The sequence below is a fragment of the Oncorhynchus gorbuscha genome, linkage group LG03 (assembly GCF_021184085.1).
Source record: "Oncorhynchus gorbuscha isolate QuinsamMale2020 ecotype Even-year linkage group LG03, OgorEven_v1.0, whole genome shotgun sequence".
NCBI classification, from domain to species: domain Eukaryota; kingdom Metazoa; phylum Chordata; class Actinopteri; order Salmoniformes; family Salmonidae; genus Oncorhynchus; species Oncorhynchus gorbuscha.
The window spans coordinates 91,663,598-91,678,976 of NC_060175.1; positions in this window are offsets into that span (position 1 = coordinate 91,663,598).

Here is a 15,379-nt window from a genome sequence, read left to right on the forward strand (position 1 = left end):
GCTGGTGACTCATATGCAATTAATTGTGGAGGTGTTTTATCCATCAGCATGAATAATTTAAAGGAAGTGTTAATAGGTGGGCCAGACTAGGCTTGTGGAAGAGAGAAAAGTGTTGTTGAAGGACTTATCATGACTTTTCTCTCAGATCAGGCACTTCCTACAGTCTCCTGGGTCGTTTGTGGCGTTGCAGAGATCGGATGGAAAAACAAACGGCACACTACTACTAATTAATACATTCATAAGAAGGTAAATAAACTGTAAAATGATGAGATATTCTGTATTGTTTACAATACAGTGTATTGTATATTCCCCTTAAGGTCTAATGGTATTTACAGTGACATGGAAGTCAATAAACTTGAGAACATGATGAGAACATTGCTTGTTCAACAATTCCTCACGAGGAAAAGAAGAACAACCTTTTTTAAATTAACATAAAGTACATGTTTAAACATTTCAACAGGAATACAGAATAACGGTATCTGAATCAAAAGAATCAATTTGTCACAGACTGCTTGGCCATACAATGGCTGAGGTTGAGCAGCATCTCAAACAAAAGCCATGGTGCATGGTGAAAAGTCAAAGATTCCAATGAAGCTAAATATTGTTCATGACTTCATATATTGTTCATGATCTCTTCCAAATGGTTTAATATTAGTGTGCTGTGAGTTCCATTTGTTACACAGACTGCTGAAACATAAAACTACATGAAAATAACTCATCTATAAAATAAAAAAAATCTGAATCTTTCATCATGATCCGCCAAAATGATTGTGTCCACAAACACAATCATCTTGGCCTGAATTACTGTTTCCCAAAAACACACTTCAAATCATCATCAGTCATTCAGTGATGATGGCCAAAGTTTATTGTTTGACTAAATATCTTAGTTTAGTAGTTGGAACTCCCACATGCAGAGAACAGATGAAGACACTGAAAAAGTCATCTGTCAGATGCAGTAAAAAGAAGACCAGAGGTACATACTTCCCCATCCTTCACACAGTTCTATACATCACTCCAAGACATACATTAGCTAAGGTGATTATTCCTTTTTATTAACCATTCAGGACTAAGAAAGACATCTGGACAAATAGGAATATTTACTGTCATAATATATCAATATTATATATATATATATACAATCCTTCCTCAACCAGACATGTTTAGAACAGAACAGGGATTTCAATCTTCCATGTTGTTTTTAGACTTTCCTGAGAAAACCTTCAAAACAATGTCATGATTATTATATTTACAACTCACATTGAGTGCACAATGTGATACCAAATGGCATACAGTTTATCTAACACGTACTGTAGATGTACATTATATTGCATACAAACATACATATTTATCAGGAACATACATTTCCTCGTTGTATATTTGTTGACTTTGGGAGGATCATTTCCCACAAAAGATTTCACCATTGCATATCAGTCCTCGTGTACAGTCAGTCGATTTCCATGTTGATCTATGAGTTCTGGGGAAAAAGACACTCCTTCAATGACATGTGGAGAGTACATCAGTCCTGTCCCTTTTCAAGTAATTTCAGCCCTGGCTATTCAGGGTTTGCCCTGTGGCAAAGACTCAGCACTTAATTCTCCAGAAATAGCCATAGCTCATCCTTCACAAGGACTCAGGTAGCCTTGTCATGGAGAACGAGGTTCATTTTAATTTCTGTGTTTCTGTCTCTTCAATGAAACTGGCGATCATAATGCTTGGTTAATATTGAAGTTTGGGGAGCACTTGGTGTTTCCCTCCCCCAGGGCCCATACTGTAGCATGCAGAAGGAGCACATAACTTGTCATTAAACATCTTATCACATAATGGTATCTGCCAACAATGGCCGACATTTGCGTTCCCCCACCTTGCAAAGCTGATGATCCTCAGACTTGTAGATTCTCTATTTGTCCTCTAATATCTATTTGCTTAGATGCAATAGAATCACTGTGTTTATCTCTTGGAATCAGGAAAGAAGTATAGTATAGTATGATAAAAATATTAACATAAGTCTACACAGTAATTGACCCTTATAACAATTTTGCTCTAGTGGCTTCCTGTTTATTTGTTGTCCAGTGGAATGGAGTGTATAATGTCCATATAGATTTTACATTCCCTCTGCCCACTTTAAATAATTCACCATAAAATAATATTGCTTATCCAGTTTATCCAATATAGCCTACTTGCAAGTGTGCCACGATTACATACACACTCAAATCTGTTTTTGAAAATTAAATATGCATGGAAAAAAATCCACACAAAAAGAATCTCATCATCTGAAAAGAAAGGCATTTTGATACATTTCAGATAAAAGGTAAGACTGTCATTTCTCCCATGACATATTTGTTCTTTAACAACAAATCAATGGCAGTGGAAGCTTGGCACCTGAATACAGAATAATGAAGGTAATGAAGCAAAGATTGTCTTCATTAGGCACATTAATATTCATAGACGTAGATAATCTGACACCACAGAGGACTTGGTAACCTTTTCTTATATTAGATTATTTTCTTTTTTTTACTTCTTAACACAATTAAAGTCCAGCAATGACTTCATTAATTCCGCTTTCTGTCAGCTGCTTTAGAGAACTGTCAATTTGGCCCCGGCCTGCCTGTCAGTGTGGAAGAGAGACAGTCATCCCACTCTTTCTGGAAGACAGTTGGAATCACAGTGCTGTATGAAGTCACATTCCCAGACACCTTGCCAAATTGATTCTTTTAAGGTCTTTCTCTTGTATAATTTTTTCCCCCTGTCTCTTCTTCATGTGAAGAGTGTCAAATCTAGGCTAAATCTAAATCTGGTGTCGGTTTTAGCCATTATCAATGTCTCCTGTTTTGCTCTGTTTTAATAGCATTTTATGGAATGATAGGCTACTATACATTACATTCTAATACTGCTTTCTGTCAGTGATGACGGCAACTAACATAGATAATAGCTAAAGTAGCCTATATAATGTTGTCCTTCATCATACTCTCCCAAAATATAAATACTTTAATGTCTGGGTAGTGTGCTTCTTGACAAATCAGCATCTTCACAGACACACTATACGATAGGATGAGATTAAGGGTGCTTCCCAAGTAGCACATTCCCTATATAGTGCACTACTTTTGACCAGATCAACACGGGCCCTGATAAAAAAGTAGTGTCCTATAAAGGGCACATTTCCTGGATAGCCACAGCCATCGTGATGTGAGATCCGCATGCTTTCAGTGTAAATGGCTGACTCTCCTCCTGACTGTGTTTTGATCAGAAATACAATAGTTTCTGCTAGCTGGGGATAGGCTACGCTGGGGCGGCAGCGTAGCCTAGTGGTTAGAGTGTTCGACTAGTAACCGGAAGGTTGCGTTTTCAAACCCCCGAGCTAACAAGGTACAAATCTGTCGTTCTGCCCCTGAACAGGCAGTTAACCCACTGATCCCAGGCCGTCATTGAAAATAAGAATATGTTCTTAACTGACTTGCCTGGTTAAATAAAAGGTAAAATATGGCAGTGGCCAGAATTGTACCACATCAGATCAGCCTATTCTTAGTGATGGTTTGTTATCACATCAGCGATCTTTTATTTAAGTTAGTTAAGAACAAATTCTTATTTACAATTACAGCCTACCATGGCCAAACCCTAACCCAGGGCCAATTGTGTACCACCCTATGGGACTCCCAATAACAGCCAGTTGTGATACAGCCTTGGATTTGAAACAGGGACTGTAGTGACACCTCTAGCACTGAGATGCAGTGCCTTAGACCACTGCACCACTCAGGAGACAGGATGTCATTCAAAATCTATACTACTAATGTCAGTCGATCCATATTATTTTGAGAATACCATCTTAATGTAAGAAAGGAGGCATTCAACACATTAAACCTGTGGTGGCACGTAACCTCCAAGAACCTGTAGTCTATAATTACAATTCTAGAAAATAACATTCAATTCGCATATGAATTTTCACAGGTGTGACCTAAGGGATGTGTATACTCCTCTCCTCTGGATTAATAAACCAATACCTGTTTAATCATATGCTACTATGTGTAATTCACCAGGTGCTGGCTTATACAGGGAAAACAGTCTGGGCTCCATTCACTGCTGTACCTAATACAATGGTATCTGAGGCTTCATATGTTGGTAATGATGCAATAGTCTGAGAAGAAGGCCTAATTGGAATGATACTAGAACAGGCAGAGAGCTCATTAAAAGCCGTGAACACTACCTCATGGTAAACAGTCACTTTAAGGGCTGGCACTAATGTGATGAGGCAAAGGCTTGATATCTCACTTTCCAATGAACACATCTAATGTTTAAGCTCCTTATATTCCCTCAGAGGTAGCAGCTGCAGGAGCAGTGCAGTTTGGAATGTATAAAGGCTCCTAATTGCCACTGGAAATTAGTCAGATGCTTGTAGAGCTATTGAGGATGCAACGGCGCTGAGAGATTCATTATATTGTCTAGGTACTTTAGTATGACTTTGCCTTTGCTTCTCATGACCGGTTACAGGCTAATATAGTTTTATTATGTTCTTGATTGACAAATGTTATATTTCTGGTACAGTACAGAAATGACCAGGTAAGTACATGGTCTTAGGGTAATAACTAGGGCTGCCAAACGATAAAAAATATAATTGAGTTAACTTGCAGGAGTTGCTGCATTTCTTTGTAATAAATAACACATTCTGAACATGCTACATTTTTGTAATTTAAGATATTTCATGCAAATATTACAAGAATATTGACGTCTTCCCATCAAACAAAAATTGATTCTGTGAAAGTTCCCAGGAGATTGGTTAGATCGCAGCAAATGTTCTAATAACTCAAACTGTCTAGTCATGCTGATGATTATAGAATGTTTGTAGAACATTCCTAGACCATATTTAAACTAAAGGTTCCCAGAATGTTTCATTAGGTTGTGGGAACAGTCTGGTGGGAACATTGTGGGGTAATCACAAAATACATGTTCCCAAAACACAAAAACTGTATAGTTGTTTGTACAATTCTACAATGCAAAAAAACATTCACCTGGTGTTACAAGAACCTTCCCAGAACACATTTAGTATGTTCTTTAAACGTTCCCATAATATTTATTTAGGTTGTGGGAACATTGTGCGGATACTGTATACCAAGAGATAGGTTCAAAAAACACTAAAACTGTGCTGTTGTGCTGATATTCAGATAATATTTGTGTCAGAGTGCACAAAACATTCATTTGATGTTGCAAGAATGTTGACATAACATTTTATTAGGTTGTGGGAACAATGTGGGTACATCAGTTCCTACAACACAAAATATGCTCAGTTGTGATGACATTCATGCAATGATTAAGTTGGGTTGCACAGGACATTCCTAGCATGTAAGCAGATCACCTGGTCTAAGTTGTTTAAAGGTTCTCAGAACATTTAATTTTGTTATGGGAGTTGTCTGAGATGTTGCAAGAATATTCTTGTGAAATTCTCATAGGTTGCACAGAACATTCCCACAATGTTACACATTCCACCATTTCCAAATAAGTCAGGTTTTATGACGTTCATAGCATATTCGTTTTAGGTTTAACAAAATATTTATTGATCTTCATACAATATACACTACAGTTCAAAGTTTGGGGTCACTTAGAAATGTCCTTGTTTTTGAAAGAAAAGCATTAAAATAACATCAAATGAATCAGAAAAACAGTGTAGACATGGTTCATGTTGTAAATGACTATTGTAGCTGGATACTGCTGATTTGTTATGGAATATCTACATACGTAGGTGTACAGAGGCCCATTATCAGCAACCATCACTCCTGTGTTCCAACATGTTGTGTTAGCTAATCCAAGTTTATAATTTTAAAAGGTTAATTGATCATTAGAAAACCCTTTTGCAATTATGTTAGCACAGGTGAAAACTGTTGTGCTGATTAAAGAAGCAATAAAACTGGCCTTCTTTAAACTAGTTGAGTATCTGGAGCATCATCATTTGTGGGTTCGATTACAGGATCAAAATGACTAGAAACAAAGACCTTTCTTCCGAAACTCGGCAGTCTATTCTTGCTCTGAGAAATGAAGGCTATTCCATGCGAGAAATTGCCAAGAAACTGAAGATCTCGCACAAAGCTGTGTACTACTCCCTTCACAGAACAGCGCAAACTGGCCCTAACCAGAATATAAATAGAAATGTGAGGCTCCAGTGCACAACTGAGCAAGAGGACAAGTACATTAGTGTCTAGTTTGAGAAACAGATGCCTCATAAGTCCTGAACTTAAATAGTACCCACAAAACAGCAGTCTCGACGTCAACAGTGAAGAGGCGACTCCGGGATGCTGGCCTTCTAGGCAGAGTTGCAAAGAAAAAGACATATCTCAGACTGGCCAATAAAAAGAACAGATAAAGTTGGGCAAAACAACACTGGACAGAGGAAGATGGGAAAAAGTGTTATGGACAGACGAATCAAAGTTTGAGAGGTTCGGATCACAAAGAAGAACGTTTGTGAGATGCAGAAAAAATGAAAATATGTTGGAGGAGTGCTTGACGCCATCTGTCAAGCATGGTGGAGGCAATGTGATGGTCTGGGTATGCTTTGGTGGTGGTAAAGTGGGAGATTTGTACAGGGTAAAAGGGATCTTGAAGAAGGAAGGCTATCACTCAATTTTTCAATGCCATGCCATACCCTGTGAACGGTGCTTAATTGGAGCCAATTTCCTCCTACAACAGGACAATGACCCAAAGCACAGCTCCAAACTATGCTAGAACTATTTAGGGAAGAAGCAGTCAGCTGGTATTCTGTCTATGAATATAGTGGCCAACACAGTCACCGGATCGCAACCCTATTGAGCTGTTGTGGGAGCAGCTTGACCGTATGGTACGTAAGAAGTGCCCATCAAGCCAATCCAACTGGTGGCAGGTGCTTCAGGAAGCATGGGGTGAAATCTCTTTCAGAAGAACTAGAAGGCCAAAGTTCTGCAAGGCTGTAATTGCTACCAATGGAGGATTCTTTGACAAAAGCCAAGTCTGAAGGACACAATTATTATTTCAATTAAAAATAATTATTTCTAACCTTGTCAACGTCTTGACTATGATTCCGATTCATTTTGCAACTAATTTCATGTATGGTTTCATGGAAAGCAAGGACATTTCTAAGTGAACCAAAACTTTTTAACGGTAGTGTACATTTTACATTGTCTTGGAGGCCCTTAGAACATTTTGTAAATGTTATGTTTAAGTTTGAACTAATATCACCACAATATTTTGAGCATGCAAAACTGTAGCTCCTTAAAGCATAGGACAGCAGATTGGAATAGATCCAAATTACCTTTCTCTTGCCATTTAATGACAATTCATATTTGAGGACTGTATGTGATATACAGACACATGCCATTTTAATGGTATTTATAAGACATTTGAACAGCATTCAAGCCTACAAATATTTTGGTGTTTTACATGTTGTCCATCTGCACATATGGGGTGTGAACCTGCAGTGATTGGTTCCAAAGTCAAGGCTTTTAAACTCTGCACCACCAGGGAAGCTCTTTTACATCTTATTGTTTCAGTATTTACAGTAGCTATGGCAGTATGGTCAATCAGGAATTCCATGCTTTTTAGTGTTCTTAGATATAACTAACTTATTCACTAGCACTCCACCCATCCTTTTTATATGCTACGTACTTCTGGGCCCATATTTACAAACCAAGACAATGAGTGTGGATTTAGGGTCACTTTTGCTTTTCAGATCATGAAAAATAAGACAGGGGGGACCATATCAAGTGCAGTGCAACTGAAGCACACAATGAGTCTGATGCCAAGCAGAAATTACCAGCATCACCCTGTTCATTAGGGCATTAGGGGCGGTGCCCCACTTGTGATTGATCGACAACAAAAAAACGTGGGCACATAGGCCGTGTAAACATTACTTGGATTGTTTTGCCAGCTATTTGCTATGAGGGAGAACTGTGCCAATAAAATCCCAGGATTTCATAGCAAAATTATAACAGCACAAAGTAAATGGACCATCCTGGGGTGCTCAAATATTTGTCCATTAAGTCATAACTTCTAGGTCTGCTCTACTCTCCCTCTCAATGAGTCTCACGCGCCAGACGGCTTACTTCCTCGTGTGAGACTAGATCAGGTGCAGATTGTGACAAAGCAAAAAGCAAATTGTAATTTACTTGTAAATAAATAATCATAACAGTTACGGGAGCCTGGGACCTGATAAACCGGACATTTACATCCAACAGGAGTCGAAAGACAGAGGGATACACTAGCTAAAACCTCATTGCACATCTGGTAGGGCAAAAAAGCATGGCCAATTTAGTTTCCCCCCATGTTATTCATCAGGTTCTACTGTAGGTGACAGGGCAACGTGTGGAATAAAACAGCATAAAACTAGGTGAATCACAATGCATTATCAAATTAATTAGCCAGCTACAGTAATTTTGAGAAACATTGAGAAATAGTTTGGGTGATGTTTTGCTCAAATTAACAGTAATCTACAGTACCAGTCAAAAATTTGGACAAGAGTGTGCAAAGCTATCATCAAGGCAAATGGTGGCTACTTTGAAGAATCTCAAATGTAAAATATTTGTTGAAATTCCATATGTGTAATTACATAGTTTTGATGCCTGCACTATTATTCTACAATGTAGAAAATAGTGAACATAAAGAAAAACCCTTGAATGAGTAGGTGTGTCCAAACTTATGACTGGTACTGCACCTTTGATAAGCAACTAGATAGCTATATCTAGCTGGTTGCTTGCCAGCTAATTACCATGCCAATTTCAAGTCTTTCTCATATCTGACTCAGAAATATGAAGTTATTTCATAATAAAAGTTAACTGGCTAGCGCAACATGCTTTCTGACATTATGTTAGCTAGCTATCCCCAGTTAGATCATATGTTTTCACTTATTGCATCTGCATGCTTTTGCGTTCTCCCTGGTTTCCACAAGCAAAAACAAAAAATTAGCTATATAGTAAAAATTCCAGATTTTTTTGTTTTGTTTGTGTTTTTAAAATCCTCAAAAGTCTTAATAGTCTATTGACACACCCACGCGTCAATCTAATAACATCATTAAAAAAATACCCATCAAAATCTGTCAGTTTAAGCTAAAGATATCATTGGCTGTATCTCAATCCATCACATCCACCTATGTCACCATTCCGCATCAGCGATGGAAAGTGGCAGGGCTACAGCTCAATTTGTCAGACCAGGAGACATCCTGAAAATTGGTCTTCTCACAAAAAGGTCTGTTGCTTGAGAAAGGTTGGGCCCACTAACTACAATGTCACGGGACTCATCTGCAGGTTAACCATACACATTTATGGAAGGATGGAGGTAGTTTTGTGACAACAAAGAAAATTGTATTAAAGGCCAAATTCAATATTCTATGAACATTCTTTTTATATACTTTTTTTTATACATACAGGGGTCCTAAAATTCCACAATAAATAGCTTAATGGTCCATGGTATGACCATCTTAAAACAATTCCATAAGTTAGCTTAGTAGTGTGGTAACTAATGACAACCATTCTTCCTGATGCACATGTTTGTTTGTGAGCTGACCTCTCATTCTAAATAGTATAATCTAATATGTTCAAAACAGTGGCAGCATGTGCATCAGTACTCATTTTGTTTTTGACATGCAAAAGTGAAATAGGTGTATTTATGCTGTTGTTAAAATACACAGATCACTTTATAAATCTTCTCAAAGAAACTACCGGTAGTTAGAAAACTTGGCATCATATTTCTTTCATGCTGCTTTGTTGACAACTCCAACCACCTCGCTCCCTGGGTATTCAGCCAATCAGCGGCTGCTGCTGGAGATTACAATAACAAGCAGTTTATAAAACGCAGCAAAGATATTTCTTATGTGTTTCATATATTTTTTTCTGCATGGAAAATGCAACCCTGTCACAGCACAACTAGCTCCATGACAAATCATATGCTTATGAAGCACAAAGGAATGTTCTCGGAGGCGGCCAAGCAGCAGACATATTGCTGGTGACATGTCTAGTGAGTATGCAGGCCATTGATAAAATGCAATTGTGTTCATTGTCAGAAGTTTATGCCTGCCCATACCATAACCCCACTACCACCATGGGGCACTTTGTTAACAATGTTGACAGCAAACAGCTCTCCCACACAACGCCATACATGCTTGTGTGCCATTTCCCCGGTACAGTTGAAACAGGGCTTCATCCGTGAAGAGCACACTTCTCCAGCATAACAGTGGCCATCGACGGTAAGCATTTTCCCACTGAAGTCGGTTACAACGCTGAACTAAATCCACAGTTTCATCAGCTGTCCGGGTGGCTAGTCTCAGACTATCCTGCAGGTGAAGAAGCACATGTTGTCTGCAGTTGAGTTTATTTTTTGTGATGTTCCAACCTAATTAAACATTTTGGGAACCTTTAAAGAACAGACTAAATGTGTTCTGGGAATGTTCTTGTAACATCTGGTGAATGTTTTTTATTCCCTAAAATATATATTTTTGAGTTATTTGCACAACTGGACAGTTGTGTTTTGGGAACATATATTTTGTGTTGTCCCACAATGTTCCAGACTGTTCCCACAACAAAAGGAAACATTCTGGGAGCCTTTAAAGAACAAACAAAATGTGTTATGCGAACATCCTTGCAACATCATGCAAATGTTTTACAGTATACAAACAGTATAATCATAAGCACAACTAGACAATTGTTGTGTTATGAGAACATTTGCCAAAACTTAATGAATGTTCTGGGAACAGAATCAATTTTGGTTTGCTGGGAAAACATTACATGTACATTGTGATATTACATTATCTGGACACCTAATGAGAACGTCTGGGGAATGGTCTGTGGTGGTTGTTACAGATGTTGCGCACAACATTTTAGGGACGTTAATATTTCATTTTTTTTAATTCGGAGAAGGTTCTGAGGATGTTGAGCTAATGTTCCCGGTTTGCTGGTTGATTTTGTGTAATGTAACTGTTAGCAAAATTAGATCAAATGAGAAAGCACACTTTATTTAACCTCAATGTCAATCTATTTCTGACAATGTGATTAATTGCGATAACAAAAATATGAAATTTGGGAATTCAAATTATTAAAAGTTAACTCGATTAACTCTGCGAGCACTAGTAATAATACAGTAAAACCCTATGGATTACTTGGTTGTTTCTTAGGATTCATTAAATCAAGCACCGTTTGCCAACATTAGCTCCCAGGTATTTACCAATTGTGTAAGAACCAGAAAGTAATCATTGTTACCACATCATTTTCTCATAAATACCAGACAAATACCAGTGGAAAGTACTGTATAATAAACCTACATTTCACTCAATAAGCAGTACAATGTCCTAATCATGTCCAAGAGTCTATTTCATAATTTTATTAAAGCAATATGACACCTGTAACGGTTCTCTTGTGGTGAAGGAGAGTCGGACCAAAATGCAGCGTGTAGATTGCGATCCATGTTTTAATAAACAAACGTAACACGAATCTAAATACAAACACTACAAAAAACAATAAACGTAACGAAAACCGAAACAGCCTATACTTGTGTACACTAACACATAGACAGGAACAAGGACACTAAGGACAATCACCCACGACAAACTCAAAGAATATGGCTGCCTAAATATGGTTCCCAATCAGAGACAACGATAAACACCTGCCTCTGATTGAGAACCACTCCAGACAGCCATAGACTTTGCTAGATCACCTCACTAGCTACAATCCCAATATATACACACCACATACAAAAACCCATGCCACACCCTGGCCTGACCCAATACATGAACACAAAATACTTTGACCAGGGCGTGACAGATCCCCCCCCCCCCCCCCAAGGTGCGGACTCCCGAACGCACCTCAAAACAATAGGGAGGGTCCGGGTGGGCGTCTGTCCATGGTGGCGGCTCCGGCGCAGGACGTGGACCCCACTCAGTCAATTTCTTAGTCCCCTCTCCTCGCGTCCCTGGATAGTCCACCCTCGCCACCGACCATGGCCTAGTAGTCCTCAACCAGAACCCCACTGGACTGAGAAGCAGATCGGGACTGAGGGAAAGCTCGGGAGTGAGAGGAGGCTCGGGAGTGAGAGGAGGCTCGGGAGTGAGAGGAGGCTCGGGAGTGAGAGGAGGCTCGGGAGTGAGAGGAGGCTCGGGAGTGAGAGGAGGCTCGGGAGTGAGAGGAGGCTCGGGAGTGAGAGGAGGCTCGGGAGTGAGAGGAGGCTCGGGAGTGAGAGGAGGCTCGGGAGTGAGAGGAGGCTCGGGAGTGAGAGGAGGCTCGGGAGTGAGAGGAGGCTCGGGAGTGAGAGGAGGCTCGGGAGTGAGAGGGAGCTCAGGCAGGTAGATAGATATAGCAGATCCTGGCTGGCTGGTGGTTTCAGCAGATCCTGGCTGACTAGCAGATCCTGGCTGACTGGCAGATCCTGGCTGACTGGCGGATCTGGCGGATCCTGGCTGACTGGCGGATCCTGGCCGACTGGCAGATCCCGGCCGACTGGCAGATCTGGCAGATCCCGGCCGACTGGCGGATCTGGAAGAGTCTGGCTGACTGGCGGATCTGGAAGAGTCTGGCTGACTGGCGGATCTGGAAGAGTCTGGCTGACTGGCGGATCTGGAAGAGTCTGGCTGACTGGCGGATCTGGAAGAGTCTGGTTGACTGGCGGATCTGGAAGAGTCTGGTTGACTGGCGGATCTGGAAGAGTCTGGTTGACTGGCGGATCTGGAAGAGTCTGGTTGACTGGCGGATCCTGGCAGACTGAAAGATCTGGCTGCTCCACGCAGACTGGCGGCTCTGGCTGCTCCACGCAGACTGGCGGCTCTGGCTGCTCCATGTAGGCTGACAGCTCTGGCGGCTCCTTGCAGACTGGCAGCTCCTTGCAGACTGGCAGCTCCTTGCAGACTGGCAGCTCCTTGCAGACTGGCAGCTCCTTGCAGACTGGCAGCTCCTTGCAGACTGGCAGCTCCATGCAGACTGGCTGCTCCTTGCAGACTGGCAGCTCCTTGCAGACTGACAGCTCTGGCTGCTCCATGCAGACTGGCAGCTCTGGCTGCTCCATGCAGGCTGGCAGCTCTGGCTGCTCCATGCAGGCTGGCAGCTCTGGCTGCTCCATGTAGGCTGACAGCTCTGGCGGCTCCTTGCAGACTGGCAGCTCCTTGCAGACTGGCAGCTCCTTGCAGACTGGCAGCTCCTTGCAGACTGGCAGCTCCTTGCAGACTGGCAGCTCCTTGCAGACTGACAGCTCTGGCTGCTCCATGCAGACTGACAGCTCTGGCTGCTCCATGCAGACTGACAGCTCTGGCTGCTCCATGCAGGCTGGCAGCTCTGGCTGCTCCATGCAGGCTGGCAGCTCTGGCTGCTCCATGCAGGCTGGCAGCTCTGGCTGCTCCATGCAGGCTGGCAGCTCTGGCTGCGCTGGAGAGGCGGGAGACTCCGACAGCGCAGGAGAGGCGAGGCGCACTGTAGGCCTGATGCGTGGTGCTGGCATTGGTGGTACTGAACCGAGGACACGCACAGGAAGCCTGGTGCAGGGAGCTGCTACCGGAGGGCTGGGGTGTGGAGGTGGGCTGGGGTGTGGAGGAGCTCTTGAGCACCGAGCCTGCCCAACCTTACCTGGTTGAATACTCTCAGTCGCCCTGCCAGTGCGGCGAGGTGGAATAGCCCGCACTGGGCAATGCTAGCGAACCGGAGACACAGAGCGCAGGGCTGGTGCCATGTAAGCTGGCCCAAGGAGACGTACTGGGGACCAGATGCGTAGAGCCGGCTTCATGGCTTTCGGCGCTCAATCTAGCCTGGCCGATACGCGAAGCTGGAATATACCGCACCGGGCTATGCACCCGCACTGGGGACACCGTGCGCACCACTGCATAACACGGTGCCTGTCCGGTCTCTCTAGCCCCCCGGTAACCACAGGAAGTTAGCGTAGGTCTCCTACCTAGCGTAGCCCTACCCCCTGTGAGCCCCCCCCCCAAGAAATGTTTGGGGCTGACTCTCGGGCTTCCATCCGCTACGCCGTGCTGCCTCCTCATACCTGCGCCTCTTGCCTCTCCTGTGGCTCCTGCCTGTTGACACGCTGCTTGGTCCGTTTGTGGTGGGTGATTCTGTAACGGTTCTCTTGTGGTGAAGGAGAGTTGGACCAAAATGCAACGTGTAGATTGCGATCCATGTTTTAATAAACAAACGTAACACGAATCTAAATACAAACACTACAAAAAAAACAATAAACGTAACGAAAACCGAAACAGCCTATACTTGTGTACACTAACACATAGACAGGAACAAGGACACTAAGGACAATCACCCACGACAAACTCAAAGAATATGGCTGCCTAAATATGGTTCCCAATCAGAGACAACGATAAACACCTGCCTCTGATTGAGAACCACTTCAGACAGCCATAGACTTTGCTAGATCACCCCACTAGCTACAATCCCAATATATACACACCACATACAAAAACCCATGCCACACCCTGGCCTGACCCAATACATGAAGATAAACACAAAATACTTTGACCAGGGCGTGACAACACCAGACTAATGACAAAAAATAACAATAACCATCCACCATCTTATGGACTACGACCAATGATGAAGTTATCAAATAAAGACTCATTTTGTTCAATAAGAAATTGGTCTTGCCCAAAATAACTATTTTATCCCCTAGCATTTCAACCAACCACGATTCATTAGCTACATCTTATCTCAAACAGGCAGAATCCTCTGCTGTGCCATTTTGACTGTATTCAAATCTCTTTAATACCATCTCATGTTTAAAGACTGCCCATAAATCCCATATCAGTTCTTAATGACCATTGCCGGCCAGCCGGTAATATGTCATTGTTCGCAGGCGATCACCCAGTGGGGAATAGACCATGCCAGTCTGTAATTGCAAACAGAAAGATTTATATCACCATTATGAACACCCATGAGAAATAATTCAAACATATCATTGAAAAAAAGCCTGCCAGTTTCTAATTCCCAAAACCTAAATTAGGCACACACATTGTACAATATTCTATAACTGCCATTTTTATCCAATCCGTCATTCAGGAGTTCTCCTGAGGAAGAGTCTAATTGGATGTTTTCCATTCAGTTTGTTCATTGCAGGTCCTTGTCCTACAATGTTTCTTTATAGAATGAACATAAGAAATTATATTTCATGTTATGCTAATTGTTACACAATACCGGATTATTGCTTGGTGCGATATTATTTAGTGAATACTTGTGTAAAAAGACCATCCCAGAATAAGAAGGGACAACGTTTTCTTTTCTTTTATCAACATGAATCCAAAATCAAATTCCCCAAATGCAATGCAGTCAGTCCCCCTTTTCCTGGTATTTGAAATTTTCCAATGGCCATGAGACTGTGATTGAAGGAGCTGCTAAAGGAACACCCATAGTGTGTCAATATAGCTTTGTTATGCAACCACTGTTGGATC